This window comes from Dermacentor albipictus, chromosome 2, assembly GCF_038994185.2.
Source record: "Dermacentor albipictus isolate Rhodes 1998 colony chromosome 2, USDA_Dalb.pri_finalv2, whole genome shotgun sequence".
In the NCBI taxonomy this organism is placed as follows: Eukaryota; Metazoa; Arthropoda; class Arachnida; order Ixodida; family Ixodidae; genus Dermacentor; species Dermacentor albipictus.
Window position 1 is genome coordinate 69,166,841 of NC_091822.1, and position 15,482 is coordinate 69,182,322.

A 15,482-nucleotide genomic window follows, 5' to 3' on the forward strand; every position below is an offset into this window, starting at 1 on the left:
ACAGCGTTGGCGTGATGAAGGGCGCGAGCAGAGCGGACCGAACGCTTCTGCTGCCTCTTCCTTCAAAGCGTTTCCGAAAATTTGCACTATCTGAGCACACCCTTACCCCCCCCCCCTCCACTCCCAGCTTTGGATCCATCGGAAATTATCTCCAAAACAGAGCGAGGGTGGCGCAAGACCGGGCTAGAGCAACGGCTAGAGGAGGAGAAGCGCGCTAAACTAGCGCCTCCCTCTCCCGGCTTGCGCGCGTTTTGTCACGTGACCTCCTTAGATACTTCACTTGGGGCGCCCATCCAGCCCGGCTCAGCCTCGAACACTTCCTTTAACGCGCACAGCCAACGGCGCGGGATGGGATCTTATCGCACTATACTTTATACGCAAGCTCGCGGTAAAACCGACAGATATATTTCGATGGTTGTGCCCATATAACTGCTATGGCAAAATTCGCAATAAACAGAAAATTTTACTGAGGACCATCAACGCTGCTTCTCCACGTCGTGATACAGCGGTGAACGATATTTCGGGAAAATGTGTTGCTAAATCTCCGTCAAACACTACGCTCGCATTTGGTGACAGCGGAACGCAGTCGCCAGAAATTGTGGAGGAAATACCGGAGTTCTGGCAGCTTCAGGTGCACTAGATTATTCAGTAACGTCGGCGGCTTTGTAGTTATACCTTACATCAGAGCAAACTGCACTCGACAGAGATCAAGGGCAGCCGCACCGTTATAGCTAAGCAAATTAAGAACAATTATGCTGCGTCTTCCCACTTTGAGCACGCTCCGACAGCCCAACGATAGATATTTCAAACGTAACCGCACTCGGACGAGCAAATTTTGCTTCTGCGAAGTGAACGTAGCGGGTATTTCAAGACGCGTGTTAAATTCACGGCTGTTTCATTCGTGAACATTACTTACGTGACGTAAAATTATCAGTGAGCAAAACAGTTTTTGTTTCAACGCAAGGAAAGAAAACCGAAACTAGTTGTGCGGATTCAAAGGATCCAAAGCCGAAACCGTCAATAGCATGACGCCATTTTTCAGTTGTGTTGCATCTCGCGCGAGTACGTTGTCGTCGAGTGGTGGTTCTGTATTCAATAGAGTGGTTCTGAAAGCGCTGCGTTAGGGGCGACTGCAACCATGCGTTGCGGCAAGTTACGGTGGGAACTTCTGTCCGTGCTGTGTGATTGCGACGAGGACGACTGCCGCCAGCAGCGGCGTGTCGCCGATTTCGTCTTTGCCGACATCGAGCAAGTGCAGCTCGCCGGAAGTGTTGCGTTTTGCACTGCATTTTCCTTGTGATGTGGGAGATCGCAACGCAGAGACGACCAGATGCATACGAAAGACTACCAGCGGAGAGTGACCTGTGCCATATTTCTCTTAACCTCTCAGGTAAGCATATCAGCTTTTGTTCCGAGTTTCCAAACGGCGCGTAATCGGCCCTTCCGGCACGGCTACATTTTGCGCCACGTTTCTCTTAGCAGATCACAGACGTTTCTTAGGCATGCCTGGGCGTATGTATGCGAAAATACTACTGGCAGACGGAAGTCCCAGGAGAGCATCTGAAATTATAGCAAAGCTGTACTGCCATAGATAAACACCGGTCTTAACGACTCCAATGACGAGTGGCCTGTCGCATCGAAAAATCCGTAGAATACCAAGTACTGCGTAACTTGAAGTGTAGAAACAATACTAGCACCAGTGTGACATTCGCTGGCGAAGACAGGTTGTCGAAAAAACAGTTGTCTATTCTGAAGATTTACTAGCGCTTTAGGTATATTACCGCAAATAATAAAAACGCTACCACGCTGTATGGCAGTGTCAGGCGATGTGGCAGCACAGATATTTTCGTAGCAGTAAGGCGGCTGCATGCACGAGCGAACAGACACAACCCTTTAAAAGCGCTGAAACATCACAAACTAAATGTGCATTTGGCGTCAAGTCGGAAACACATTGGCTTACAGTATAAGCCGATGTATAATGCTATTATCTTTTATGTCATCTTTATTTTCACGCTTGTAAATATTTAAAAGCATGAATTTGCTGCAACCTTTATATAGTAAATCCTACTAGGCGCACAAAGCCTGGCTGTGTTGTGTAGAGAATTTGTGCTATTCCTACTGGATTTTCTATTTTGAGTCCGGTGTTTTATGAAAAAGAGGGTCTTTTATTTGTAGTCTTATGTTAGTGTAGATATTTGGCAAGCAGAAATGAATTGATTGCAAAGTTCTTTCTGCCGGTGAGCTGCATATGAACCCAAGTTTATGCTGTCTTGGCTATTGTAAGGTGCATATAACAATTTTAACTATATGCAGCCGTAGCTAGTCGCTGTAGCGTATTTTGTAAAAGTAGAATGCTATGATTATATTACTGTTTTCATGCAGAAATACCTTTTTTTTCTTGTACCAAGAAACGCTCACATCATTGAATGAAATGAGGTGTGGTGTATTTTTCTACTAATTTAATAAAGGAAATTTCGTCTGCAGTGTATCAGAGATTAGTTTATTTTCTTTTACTAAACAATGCATTATCTCCTCTGCTACTGCTGTTGTTCTGTGTATCTTTGTAATTTTGAAATGTACTTTATTTTAGGTATTCAAGAAATGGCAACATCCAGAAGAAGACGCCATCTGATCCAGCACGTTATGGGTGAGACAGATCGTAGCAGGCACTTTTGCATATCTCATTAGCATATGATGCTATTTGTTTTAATTTTTGTGTTCACTTTCCTGGCCTTTTTCATTTCAGCATTATTGTGCAAAGGGTAATACTTTTACATCTAGATAGAGTAATCGTCCAAAAGAGAGAAACATGGCTGTAGGAAACGACACGCATAAGCCTCCTTTGTCCGTATCTCTATGTTGCGCAGTTACTCTGTCATTATCTACCAACAAGCACAAATTCTTCATCAGCTACATGTACTAATTCTCCGTTACAATTTAATTGATACAACATTGAAAGTACAGAGGTTCACAGGAAGACAGAGACTTGAAATTATAAGAGCCGTAGAACAAGGAGCATCGCTGGAGCCAATGTTTCGACAAAGAAAAGGAGATAAGTTTTTTTGCCAAACATTGGCTCCAGTAAAATTTCTTGTTCTATCACTATTTACGATTAAAAGACAGCATTAGTGATCTTGCTAAAGTATTATGCATTATGGAATAAAAATTTGCAGGGTTAAATGTCAGGAATGTGAAATTTCTTGTGCATTTTAATACTATAGCGAAAGCCAGAAAAACAAGATGTAGAAAATCATATTGTTATTTGTCACTACCCAGTTTGGCCAGCTTCATTCAGAGCTTGCACTTTGTTGCATTAACGACCACTGGAATTCATTAATTGAATTGCTTCGTGATTTACTTATATTCAGAGATATTGCACTTGTTTTAATGCAGCTTAACATAGTGCATGTAAAAATATACAATGACATTTTAAGAGGCTTGCAGTTGATTAGCAAATCACTTGATGGTATGAGCTCTGGTTACCATTGAGCTTCCACGCACAAATCGGATCCACATTTTTTTTCATTGCTTGGATTTTCATAAACATAAGTACCATTTCTTCTTTGTCGATGTTCTAGTTGTGTTGTAGGACCTCACTGTTTACATTTATTTGTATTGGTATCCATGTTACACAGACAGCTGAATTTTTCTTGTAAACTGTGACATGGTAGGACTATGAGCGTTTGTGCAAATTTGCTGCAGGTACACTCTGGTGGCTCCCGCCCCTGCATCCTACGACCACCGTGTCCTCACTATGTTCACTAGGGAGTTCGAAGCCTTTGGCGGCTCCTGCCACCACCCTGTCCTGGCTACGTCCACTAGGGAGTTGGCAGCCTTCGTGATGATGCCAAGTAGGCTGGAAGCCGACAGAAAGATTGAAGTAAATACATGTAATTAAGTGGCAAATTTTTGAGTGAAGTGGCTTGTAGCCACTCAGCAATGAAAGAATTAACTTCGAAGCAGTTTAGACTCCCTGCTATTGGTGCAAGAATGCTCAAGTCCATCCATTTTGCCTTAGCCGCCAAGAGGCTACGTGGATTAGACGAAATGCGATGCAAATTTTGAAACTAGTACGAGACCACTTGTACCATTTTTTTTCTTGCTTGACACAAAACTGCTTTGATAAAGCTTTAGCAATTTAAAAACAATACAGTGTACTTTCATACAAGTTATTGGGCATAAATTTACTAGGACTGCCTCAATAGTAACTATGCCAATAAACTTACACCAAAACTGACTTTTTTTCCTAGTTCATCCTCATCTCTGTGCACTGCTGCATAATTTATCTTCCTGAAACCAGTTTTTGCATGCAGGACAAGTCCTAAATATGTGGATTACATAAATTTGCAGCTTTTGCTGTAAGCGAGTTCTATGAAAATAAAGTTAATAGGCCATTTTGTCCAGTTTTAATGAGCCATAATAAACTGAGCAGTGGCTAATAAGCTGTTCAATTTTTGGTGTAAGGCCTCTCTTTATTGTCCTGAAAAATTTGGCCCCCTTAAGGAAGGAACCAATTTTTTGGCTATGCCTTTTATGATGCATAGTTTGGTGCGTTACATAAGTATTTCTTGAAATTAACATTTGTCCTATATTGAAGGGCCTCCAGTTTTTCGAAAAGAAATTTCAAGTGGTCGTGTGCCAGGTCGGGACAGCTCGCATGAAATAGCCTACTTATAGAAATAGCTTACAGAAAAACTTACAGAAATACTTACAGAAAAACCACGGCCATACCCGCCGTGGTTGCTCAGTGGCTATAGTGTTGGGCTGCTGAGCACGAGGTCGCAGGATTGAACCCCGGCCACGGCGGCCGCATTTCGAGGGGGGCGAAATGCGAAAACACCCGTGTACTTAGATTAAGGTGCACAATAAAGAACCTCAGGTGGTCAAACTTTCTGGTGTCCTCCACTACGGCGTGCCTCATAATCAGAAAGTGGTTTTGGCACGTAAAACCCCATTATTTGAATTTTTTTAGGGAGGGCCCAGTACACTTGACTTGATGTTAAGATACTATTATTGATCTAAAAAAGACGAATGAAACATTTCGTCCTATAAGCAGCTCTTCACATTCATTTACACTTTTGCACATCTGTATACCTCAAGTCTGGTGACTTGTGTCTGTTTTCATTGTCTGCTATGTGCCGATGGTAAACTTCAGGTTTGCTCTATGATGGAAAATAGTTTGTTGCTTATAGATATGGATCTGTGTTTTTCAGGTTGCCTCGAAATTTTACCCAAGCCGTGCCACACACTTGGGCCAGGCCTCTTGCAAACGACGTATAACCAGGCTCAACGCATGATGTCGAGTGAGTCTGGAGATCGAGGCAACCTGCTGTGCAACCAGCGTGCAACCTTTGGTGACCCTCAACATGTTACACCTATTTCACAGCTGCACTCAGCTTCCACCTATCCAAACCGCATCACCAGCTGTGGTCACTCATCGAACCATGGATGAATGTTGGGGTGGAGTGATTTGAAGACATTCTTTTTGTATCTTCAAATCCTTAGCAAATACTTGTGTTATTATAATTAATATGTGTCTTTAGTGCCTAGTTTTTATTGGTTCCTTTCTACTAGAATTCTCGCCATAGATTCCTGCTATTATAATGTATGTCTGTCTTTATGCTCAGTTTTTCATAGTTCTTTTGTACTTGTCTATGTAATCGATAGGTTCATACTTCTTGTTATACAGAAGGCTAAAATGCAAACTTACGGCATTTTTTTTCTTCCTTTTGATAATCTACAGCACTGCAAAGTGTTCAAGAAATGTAACCCAACGTGGGCTCTGGTGCAGGAAAAATTTAAGAGCAATATAGAGTACTTATTTCAAACACCCATTATTTTTGGAAAAGTAAAGAATATAGGAGCACAAAAAAGAAAATATTAAACTAGAGAAACGTGAGTTCCCCTCATAAGTCTGATAATAATGTGATTTCCCTTCACTGCGAAGATACCAGTAATATACTCGCATACAAGGTTTGAAACAAGGAAGCTATGACGCCCTTGGCATTTTTCAGTGCCTATTTGTCACACTGACAAATGTCAAAGGCATCGTAGGTTTCATGTACACATTGGTTGTGTTACACTTTTGAGTATTCCATTTCTCAAACACAAAGGTTTATAGTAGTGCTTTAAATAGCAAATGCATTTCCTAATTTATTAGTGCCAGAGGAACAGTACAGATCATGTAAAAATTATTATACAGGCTATATGTCCATGGATGCACGCTTCTGATGACTGTTACGTTTCGCCTATGACGCGCGGTGTAGCCGGCGCGGATTCAACGGACGCCGGGGCTTCGTTCAAAGCGGCGGACATTTTGGCCCGTTCGGAGCGGCCGCGACGCATCCCCGCCGAGCGCGTCCCGGCATGTTTCAGTGCCACGTGTCTTCGTGTTTGCGTGTGTGTGTGTGTGCCCACGCTTGTCAAAGCGCGGCAGCTGGGGAGAGGAGTTTCCCCAGTGTGAAGCGAGGAGGTCTGACCGGCGCCGGCCCGGCTGATGCGTCACCTCCTTGTCTCTACATGTCTCTCAGTCCGTCCGTGCCTCGCTGTCACGTGGTGTCATCTCGTGACCTTCCTTCTTGCCCGCGACGCCAAGAGTATAAGAGCAGCTGCCCCCGGACGCCAGGAGAGAGGCTCCGATTTCTTCTGTTGAGTAACGTGCTCTCCCGTCTCTCCACTTCGGTCGACCTGACCGGCCGCTCTTTGCGATGCTAGAATAAACAAGTTGTTCTGTTAGCAGTCGACTCATGCTTTGCCAGGACCTTCGGATGCTTCCAGTGGTGCCCCAGGCCGCCAGGCCAACGCTACCCTTGGGGCTTGCGACCCATTTGCAACAACGGGCGCCAGCATTCCGATTGCAATAACCGGTGTCAGCACTGAGGTTCCAACAGCTGGTGGCAGCGCTGAGATTCCAACAGCCGGTGCCATCGGTGCAGATCAAATATGACATAGCAGTGACATGGTGGTGGGATTGATGACTTTATTTCAGATTTAAATATTGGCTTCCAGGTCTGGGTTAGTCTCCTACACTGAATAGTCTAGGTCAGAGCCGATTTACTAGATAAAGTGAATTAAACTAGGAATTATAAACATCAAAAGATCTTGTTTAGAAAATTAATGTGACAATCAGCAAGGTTCTTTGGGCATTCATTTCCAAATTTTTAGGATATGTTTTATGACTGGTTTCATTATTGTGAGAACAAATATTTGTTTATTGTCACACTAGAGCTGGCTGCCCCCATTTGTATACAACCCCTTTACAGGCTAAAAATTCAGTGTGTTACCCTATTTACTCGCGTAATGATCGCACTTTATTGTAAAAAAATGGACTCAAATTCAGGGGTGCGATCATTACGCTGGGTAAATTTCCCACAAAAAGAAAAAAATATATCCTCTGGCATTTGCTACGGGATGACAACAGGTCAACAAAGAGGTTGCTGCCTCTGTATGTACTGCGGGACATAAAAAAAGAAGAAAAACATGATGGCCGCCAGAGCAAGCCGAACGCACTGAACACAATTTTTTTTCTTTTCGGGAGTACATTACCTGCATTCAAACAATTTCTTCCGTATCAGTAATGAATAATATCGGCAAGTTTGCGGCAATAACACAGCCATGTCCAAAATGAGGGGACAGGAACACATGGCGGGCATGCTGCGGAAACTGCAGCATTTGTCTTCCCCACTATCCTAATATGGCACGTTTCCGCTAAGGGTGGGCAAATATCTTAGCTGCGTTACAAACGTCGGCGAATGAATGGGGTACACTTCTAACGTATCAGTGTAAACGTGGCTGCTATCATTGCCGCTCGCGATTTGTTGCGTGCCCACAAGTGCAGACGAGAAGAAACGAAAGACGCCTTTTTTGTTGTTTTTGTTGATCACAACCATTACAAAGCCTACACATAATAAAGGCAAGTTTGGTTGTAGCTTTGTTTTTGTCATATAAGTGCGGAAAGTGATGAAAGGAATGAAATGGGGCATCTGCTTAAAAATGTTTGGTGCGTGCAGACTGCTTGGTTTGTCTTGAAGAGTTGTTCGCATAGCAGTTGACAGATGGTAAGCGCGATCATTATTAGCTAGACTTGGCACATGACATATCGCTGCGGCAAGTTTAGGGGGAAATCTTACACGAGAAATAAAAAAAATGAATTTTGACATCAGAATTTAGGGGTGCGATCATTATGCGAGTAAATACGGTATTAGGCTGTTTTTGGTTTTGCGCACTCAATGTTAAGGGATGCAAATGGTGACATACAACAGAATGCAAAAATGACTAATGAAGGCAAGCAGGGGGTGGGGATTTTTAGGCAGATGCGTGCGTGTGCTATTTATAAAGCTCCCCATGGTGTGCCTGAAGGCATTTTCTAACACTTTGGTAGAAAACACTGACACCCACTTATTAAGGGGAAATACTCCTCAAAACAACTTTTTTATATATTTGTACTAGAGATTTGAATATACTGTCATTCATAAAGTGTTTTATTAGATTGGAATTGTCATTGATTTTTGTGTAGCTGCTGTTCTTTAGTTTTGGTCCTACACAGTGGCAAAATATTCTTGTGCGCACTTTCCTGTGTATAAAATTTTCAGAAATAGCTTCATGCTGTATCTTATTTAGCTAGTTATATACTGCAAATGATGATACCTATCGAAACGGCTTGTACCATTACTGGAACTATGCAAAAAATATTAGGCCACATTAAACAATTTTACAGATTGCAATTTCAATTAGATATCAGTATTCTGCATATCTTGAAGAGTATGTATGCCAAATTTCGTTAGTATAGGATAATTATAAGTGCATAAGGTTATTCTCATGCTATTGTGAGAAAAAGTTTTTGAAGTATGTTCTATATTTTTTTTTTCGCAATGGCATGAGAAGTATGCAAGATTAGTAGGCAGGCCTGTCTGCCTGCCTACTAATCTTGCATACTTCTAGTAACTTTACATGCTGTTTGAATAGATATTGGCACTTTGCAGTCTACAAAGAGCTGAGTTAGCTGCAGCACACTGCTTTTTGTGAAAATTTAATACACAAGAAAGTGCCCGCAAATATGACTATGTATTTTGCTGTTGTGTAGGACATAACTCAAGAAGCAGCTAAACAAAAACTAATGGAATATATGAAATCTCCATGAAGAACTCTACAATTGGCTCTCTTTTCAAACCTCTAGTACAAATAAAAATATTTCGAGTAATATTCAATCAGCAAAATGTTCCCCTTGCTACAGTGACCTACAACATAGCGACGAAAGTTTAAGGGTAGACCTCTTGTCAAAGCGACTCTGGGCTGTCTTCCCAAGGGCTTCTGTTAAAGACTGCATTTTCCTGCATTTGTCAGGAGAGCAATACAAAAATGTTTGTGAATGTGGAATGGGTATTGGCACACTAACAGAAAAAAAGACAGTTCTGTGAAATGTAGACTTGATTATAACTTTGTTCGACATTTACATTCCGACTGCATATATTTATTTCGTGTTTTGTACTGAGTGTTTCAGCGGTGACTGCCGCTAATTATTGAACATAACTGCTTCATGACAGTGCGACTAACAGAAATTTATAGCAGTGGCAGGCATTAGAATTACAGTACACAATGACGTCTACTTTGTAAGAAGTCAGACTAGCACCAGTTCTTAGATACACATACCCAAAAGGTAATGATCAAATAGATTTCTCTTTCACACAGAATTGTCCCACAAGGCTTACAGAACTCATTGTTTGTCATCTTGTACAAGCAAATTATGCGCCAGATGTAATTTATGCTCAGTAAATACATAAATCAGTCATGCGAGGTGTCTCACTTTAGGTTGCAAGTTCGAACTTCTTTTAATCTTGCTTGTTTTTATTTTGTTTCCTTTGTGAGCATGAGTGAGTTGGTGACCTTGGCACATATTGTCAAAACTCGTTCTTCATCACTGGGAATCGCAAAATTTCATTTACACATGAAATTCCCAGTTACTGATATGTTAGGCTTCGAGCTTAATTCTCTTATCTTCCATGTGTTTATCTACCAAGTAGTTTTATCGTTCATTGAAACATATCCATGCAATGCAGCGTGGGCACCCAAATTATAAATATCTGTACTTGCTTTCTACCCTGCTCTGGTGTTTTCAAAACCTAGCATTGGTGCAATGGCCTGTCTGCACCTGCAGAAAAGTAGTGAAGTGGCTAAAGTTAAAGGTCAACAACATAATTAAGATACAAAGCAAAAATATAAGTTCGCAATTGTCCCCCATAACCAGAGTTTTGCTTAGAATTTTAAAAAATGGACATCCTGCTGGGGTGTGAGAGTTGCTTTAGGCACCAAGGGGACTACGTAGCACCTGTGCTAGTGTACAGAAAGCAAAAAAAAATCACTCCAGATTGGAGCGGCAGTGGAAAGTTAAGCACAGATGTTTTATTTCACGCACCATTAATGTGGCTTATCATCTGCTCCTGTTGTATGGGAACGCATACATTGGGAAGACAATCCTTTGCGCCATTGTTACCTTAGCGGGACACCAGAGAAAGGTAGAAATCGAGAACAGGTATTCACACTTGGTTGCACACAGTGTATTATCTGGAAGTGTTCCACTCTACAAAAGACTACTGTGATAGATAATCGTAATGACAAAGACAAAAGAATTAAAAGAGGTATGTGTCAGTCATCCGTCCATGACCTCCAATGTTTATAGAAACACTTCCTTCTGTATAGGTGCGAAATCTTAGGGAGGCTTTACTTAACTCAGGCATGCTTACTTAGTTAAAGATTGGAATAAGGGAAATCACAAGAACATTGTATGAGTGATTTGTAAATGTGGCACCTAATGTAACTTATTCATGTATGGGCTGAGGATAGATTACAGCCAGTGCATAATGTGCTCTTACAGAATGACTTGTGATGAGTAAAAGAAGCCTTCCTCACATCTTCCTCTTTGTTTCTTTTGGATCTTTGTGCACTATGTGTATTGTTACAGCTGCGTGCATGTAGCTGGGTATTTATGTGTTCTGCTTCCTTCCTTGTCCTCATAATTAATGCGCCATCTTTGCAGTAACAAAATACAGCTACCTGTGCTACTTATTTTTTCAACGTGTTTGCATTATGGAAAGTTTTGTATTAGCGGTTATTTCTACCTGTAAAATTGTCTGTGTCAGCTATTATACTTAGTCTTGCAAAAGTATGTTTCTCAACATAAATAAATGATCAGTATAAGTGTTGCTCTATTCATTTTTGTAATTTTGTCAGTTATGAAGATCTTATACACTGTTGCATGTTGTATGAGAGAATAAAATTGATGCACTACTTTTTAATGTGGTGTTTTTCAGATCAATTTTCATCTCACGCTAACATGCCCAAATTGTGTGGGAAAAAGTGCCAACAAGAGTACCATAAGGTAAGACAGCTGTTTTTACTGTTAGATTGGATTATCAATTGCCAACCAGTTGTTTTTAACAAGCATAGTATAATGCATAGATAATGTAATCTAAGTTGGAATGTTGTTTTTATTGCACTTCATTATATGGGTCTCCTTTGCACATAAGTGCAGCCTTTCTTATTTGTTATGTGTCGCTTTCTTGCTTAGAATGTTAAGTCGTAAGTTTAGAACAGGGAAATTGGTTGAACTTATAAATCTTTTGACATATTATAAGATGCTTGTGCGGTGGTGAGTTAAACTTCTACATGAGTTACATAATATATTGGGGTCTCATCAAGGTTCTGAGTGGCATTGCAGTGTCATGCATATGCAGCTGCAGGCTACATATTGGATTTTGCTTTTGTTACATTTTGCTTGGTTGGCTATTGATTGCAGTTTAATAGCAATGAGAACTGTCTTGCTTTCATAGTGATTCTGTGCTGACTGATACATTTGAATTTTCCAGAAGACAATAACAAAGATTGATGAAATTTTAACTTTTTCTTGCTAGCCTGCCATGTGCTTTTTGGCAAGCTTACTGTGGATTCCTTGTTATGCTATGTTGTCTTTTCACAGTAGTCTTCTTGAGAACTAGCCGTAGTCGTGTGTACTTACAGCGAGAGTTGTTGACACATTTTGAAAAGTGGCTCGACACTGCCATCCAAGAGTGAAACGACTTGCATGGATCAGTTGCTTTACTTTATTTGCAAGAGACCGGCACCACGCACTAAAGGTAACTTGACACACACTGCTGGAGTCATCAGACTCATCTAGAATAGTTACCTGAATCACTCTTGCAGTGTTCATGTGACACTTTATCTTGAGTCGTCTGACTCATCTAGAATTGTTAACCGACTCCCTTGTAACCCTTCTGAGAGGGTATAGGCGACTACTACAACAGAGTATGCATGACTATTGTGTGCTGAGTCACGAAAACACCTTCTATTGAGCACAGATAGTCTCGGGCCTCTCTGCCAAAAGAGAGTTCGGGTGTCTCCCACAAAGTGTCTCATATACGTGACGAGTCCAGACTCTTCGAAAAGAGTAAGGGATACTCTTTTTTCGAAAAAATGGACCTTCCCTTAATACCACACGTTTGGTGATCTGCCACTATATCATTTATGACGCTTTGAAGTCTGGCAGCCAAAACTTTCATAAAAACCTTATAATCAACACTGGTTAAAGATAGCCTGTAAGATGTTACTAGCCTAAGTTTCTCCACTTGGTCACTCTTAGGGATGAGTATGGTATGAGCTTTTTCAAAAGAAGGCGGCAAAGTTTTGTTATCATACGCATCATTAAACAGATCTGTTAGTAACGGCGACAGTTCTTTCTTAAAAGCTTTATATAAACACGCACCCAGACCGTCTGGTCCAGGTGATTTGCCTTGGTTAAAATCATCAATCGCTTTTTCAACTTCACGTTCTGTTATTTTCCATTCCAATCGTTTTTTTGTATCGTCACTCACTCGCGGCATCCGAGATAGAAAGGCCCTTCTGAACTCATCTATATTCACTTCTTGAAACGCAAAGAGTGACTGATAATACTCTAGAAACGCTCGGCCTATGCTCTTACTATCGTCGGCAACTGTGCCGTTCCATAAAATTCTGTCAACATGATTCCGTCGAGCTTGCGCTTTTTCGAGTCCCAGCGCCCGTTTAGTGGGCGTCCCTCCAGCTACTAATGCATTTGCTCTTGCTCGCACAATCGCACCTTGATACCGTTCCTTGTCAAGCTGCTCGATTTTTTCTTTAATGGCTCCTACATCTTGCTTATACGTCCCAGGCTCTTCGCACTCCAGCGCTATCAGCTGCTTAAGTGTCTTTCGTAAGCCCCTTTCTTTCATTTCCTTCTCAAATCGTAAGCAGCTCGATCTTTCTAAAGCTTTCATTTTTACGTTTTGCTTGAAGTATTCCCGTTTCTCTGTTATTGTTTCACTGTTTTCTTCACTTACTTTCCTGACGGCCTCACGTACTGCCTCTACAAATGGCTCGTCTTTTAGTAGTAAGGCATTCATTTTCCATAGTTCCCAATTAAAATCTTGTTTCTTCCTCTCCGTGCCTATATGACATTTCACAATGCAGTGATCTGAAAACGATACTGGTGCCACCGAATAACTATGGCACTTTGGAATTATTTCTTGCGATACGTATATGCGGTCGAACCGCGCATGACTACTACCTTGGAATCGTGTGTACATGACTTCCCGCTCCCCCTCCAGGCACTGACAGACATCGTCCAGTTCATTATCACTAATTAGCTTAGTCAACACACTACTGCTTTTATCGCGAATACCAGCATTATTGACTCTATCCCGAGCCCTCAAAACACAATTGAAATCCCCCAACAAAACCATGCACTTATCAGTGCTAATATACTGAAAAAGGTTCGCAAAAAAATGAAGCGCGTTCTTCCACAGCATTCGGTGCATATATGCACATGACTCTGACTTCCAATTCACGAAAAACAAAATCACAAAAAACGATCCTTCCGGTTTGACATGAAAATGCATTTTTAACAACAAGGCCAGGCAACTTCTTAACAAACAGGACACAACCGCCGGACGTCCCTACCGCATGGCTCACGACCGCATAATATGTAGTCATGAAACGCCGCACCATGCTCCCGGTCTCCTCCTCTCCGTCAACCTTTGTCTCCTGGACAGCTAGAACGTCTAGGTCTTGGTCAGCGGCCAACCGTAGGACTTGGCTTTGCCTACGCTTGGCCGCCAACCCTCTCACGTTTAGTGTGGCAATAGTGAGCGACGGATTAGGAGCCATTATGAACTAAAGTATGAGATAGACCCGGAGCATGGTGCATACCTTTCACGACCAGCCCTCGGCTAGCCGCCTCCGGGACCACCCGTCTTCCCGGCGTTATTCTTTTGCTGTGCTTTGTCACCAGGCTTTCCCTCGGGCGGAACATTTGGCTTCGGCTTGTAGACCGACCACCTCCCAAGAGGCGTCTTCGCTGGTGGCCCGTCACTTGTGCTGGATGCCGCGCGGTCCTTGTCTCCGCCCTCGTCACGGGGGCGCTTGGAGGTGGCACCGAGACTAGCCGCCCGGTCCCCGTCGTTTGCATCCTCGCCCTGTTGCATCGCTGACTCAGTCTCCTCGCATTCGCCTTCATTAGCACTTGCCTTCACAGGGTCTTCGTCCCTCTCGACACGTGCAGGCCCAGTCACCTGCTCAGCACCCTCGACTACCTTGGCTTGAGCGACCTCCGGTACCGTCGTGGCATTTGTCGTCAATGAAGGCACTTGCACACCGGCTCCCTTAGCAGCTTCTTCTGTCTCGACTGCGTCCATGACGTGCTCTGCAGCAACATCACTCGCTGCTGGTCCTGTCACGGCCGCGTAAGATTAAACGCAGTCAGCGTCGACGTGGCCGAACCGTCTGCATCTCGAACAGCGGGGGACTTTGCAATCACGGCGTACGTGTCCTGTCCCTTGGCAGCGCAAGCACTGCATGGGCCGCCCAGGTACGACCACCAATGCCAGCTCTCCGCCGACGCGGACCTGGTGAGGCAGGTCTTCCACTTTAATGCCGCTTCTCAGCTTCAGTAGCACGGTCCGGGTGGTCGAGGTCTTGTCTCCCATGCCTTGGACGCGCCAACGCTCCCTGCTCACCTCTTCTACCTTGCCGAAGGTTGTGAATGCCGCCAGGACGTCCTCGTCGGAAACATCGGACAGCAGCCAGTGAAGCCGGAGTTTCACCTGCTGGTCCTGCGGGTCGACGATGACACATCGACGCCCTTTCACCTGAAGCTCTTTCAGGGCCAGCAGGCGTTTTGTTGCAGCTGCGTCACTGAAGGTCACGGCCCAGACGTGATTGACCTGGTAGGCCCAGAGGCACACAACTTCCGGCAGCAAGCTTGTGGGCGTAAGCGCATCCCGAAAATCCTCGATCTTGTACGGCCTCGCTCTTACATCACCGTGTAAAAAGAAGGTGTTGAGAACAATTCGTCCTTTTGGCAGTTGGGGCAAAATAAACTGGTAGTCCCTTTCATCGTCGTTGCTGAACCTGTTTCCGCGGCCCAAAGTGACCGCTGTCACCGCCCGCTTGAGGCCATGATTCAACGATCCGAT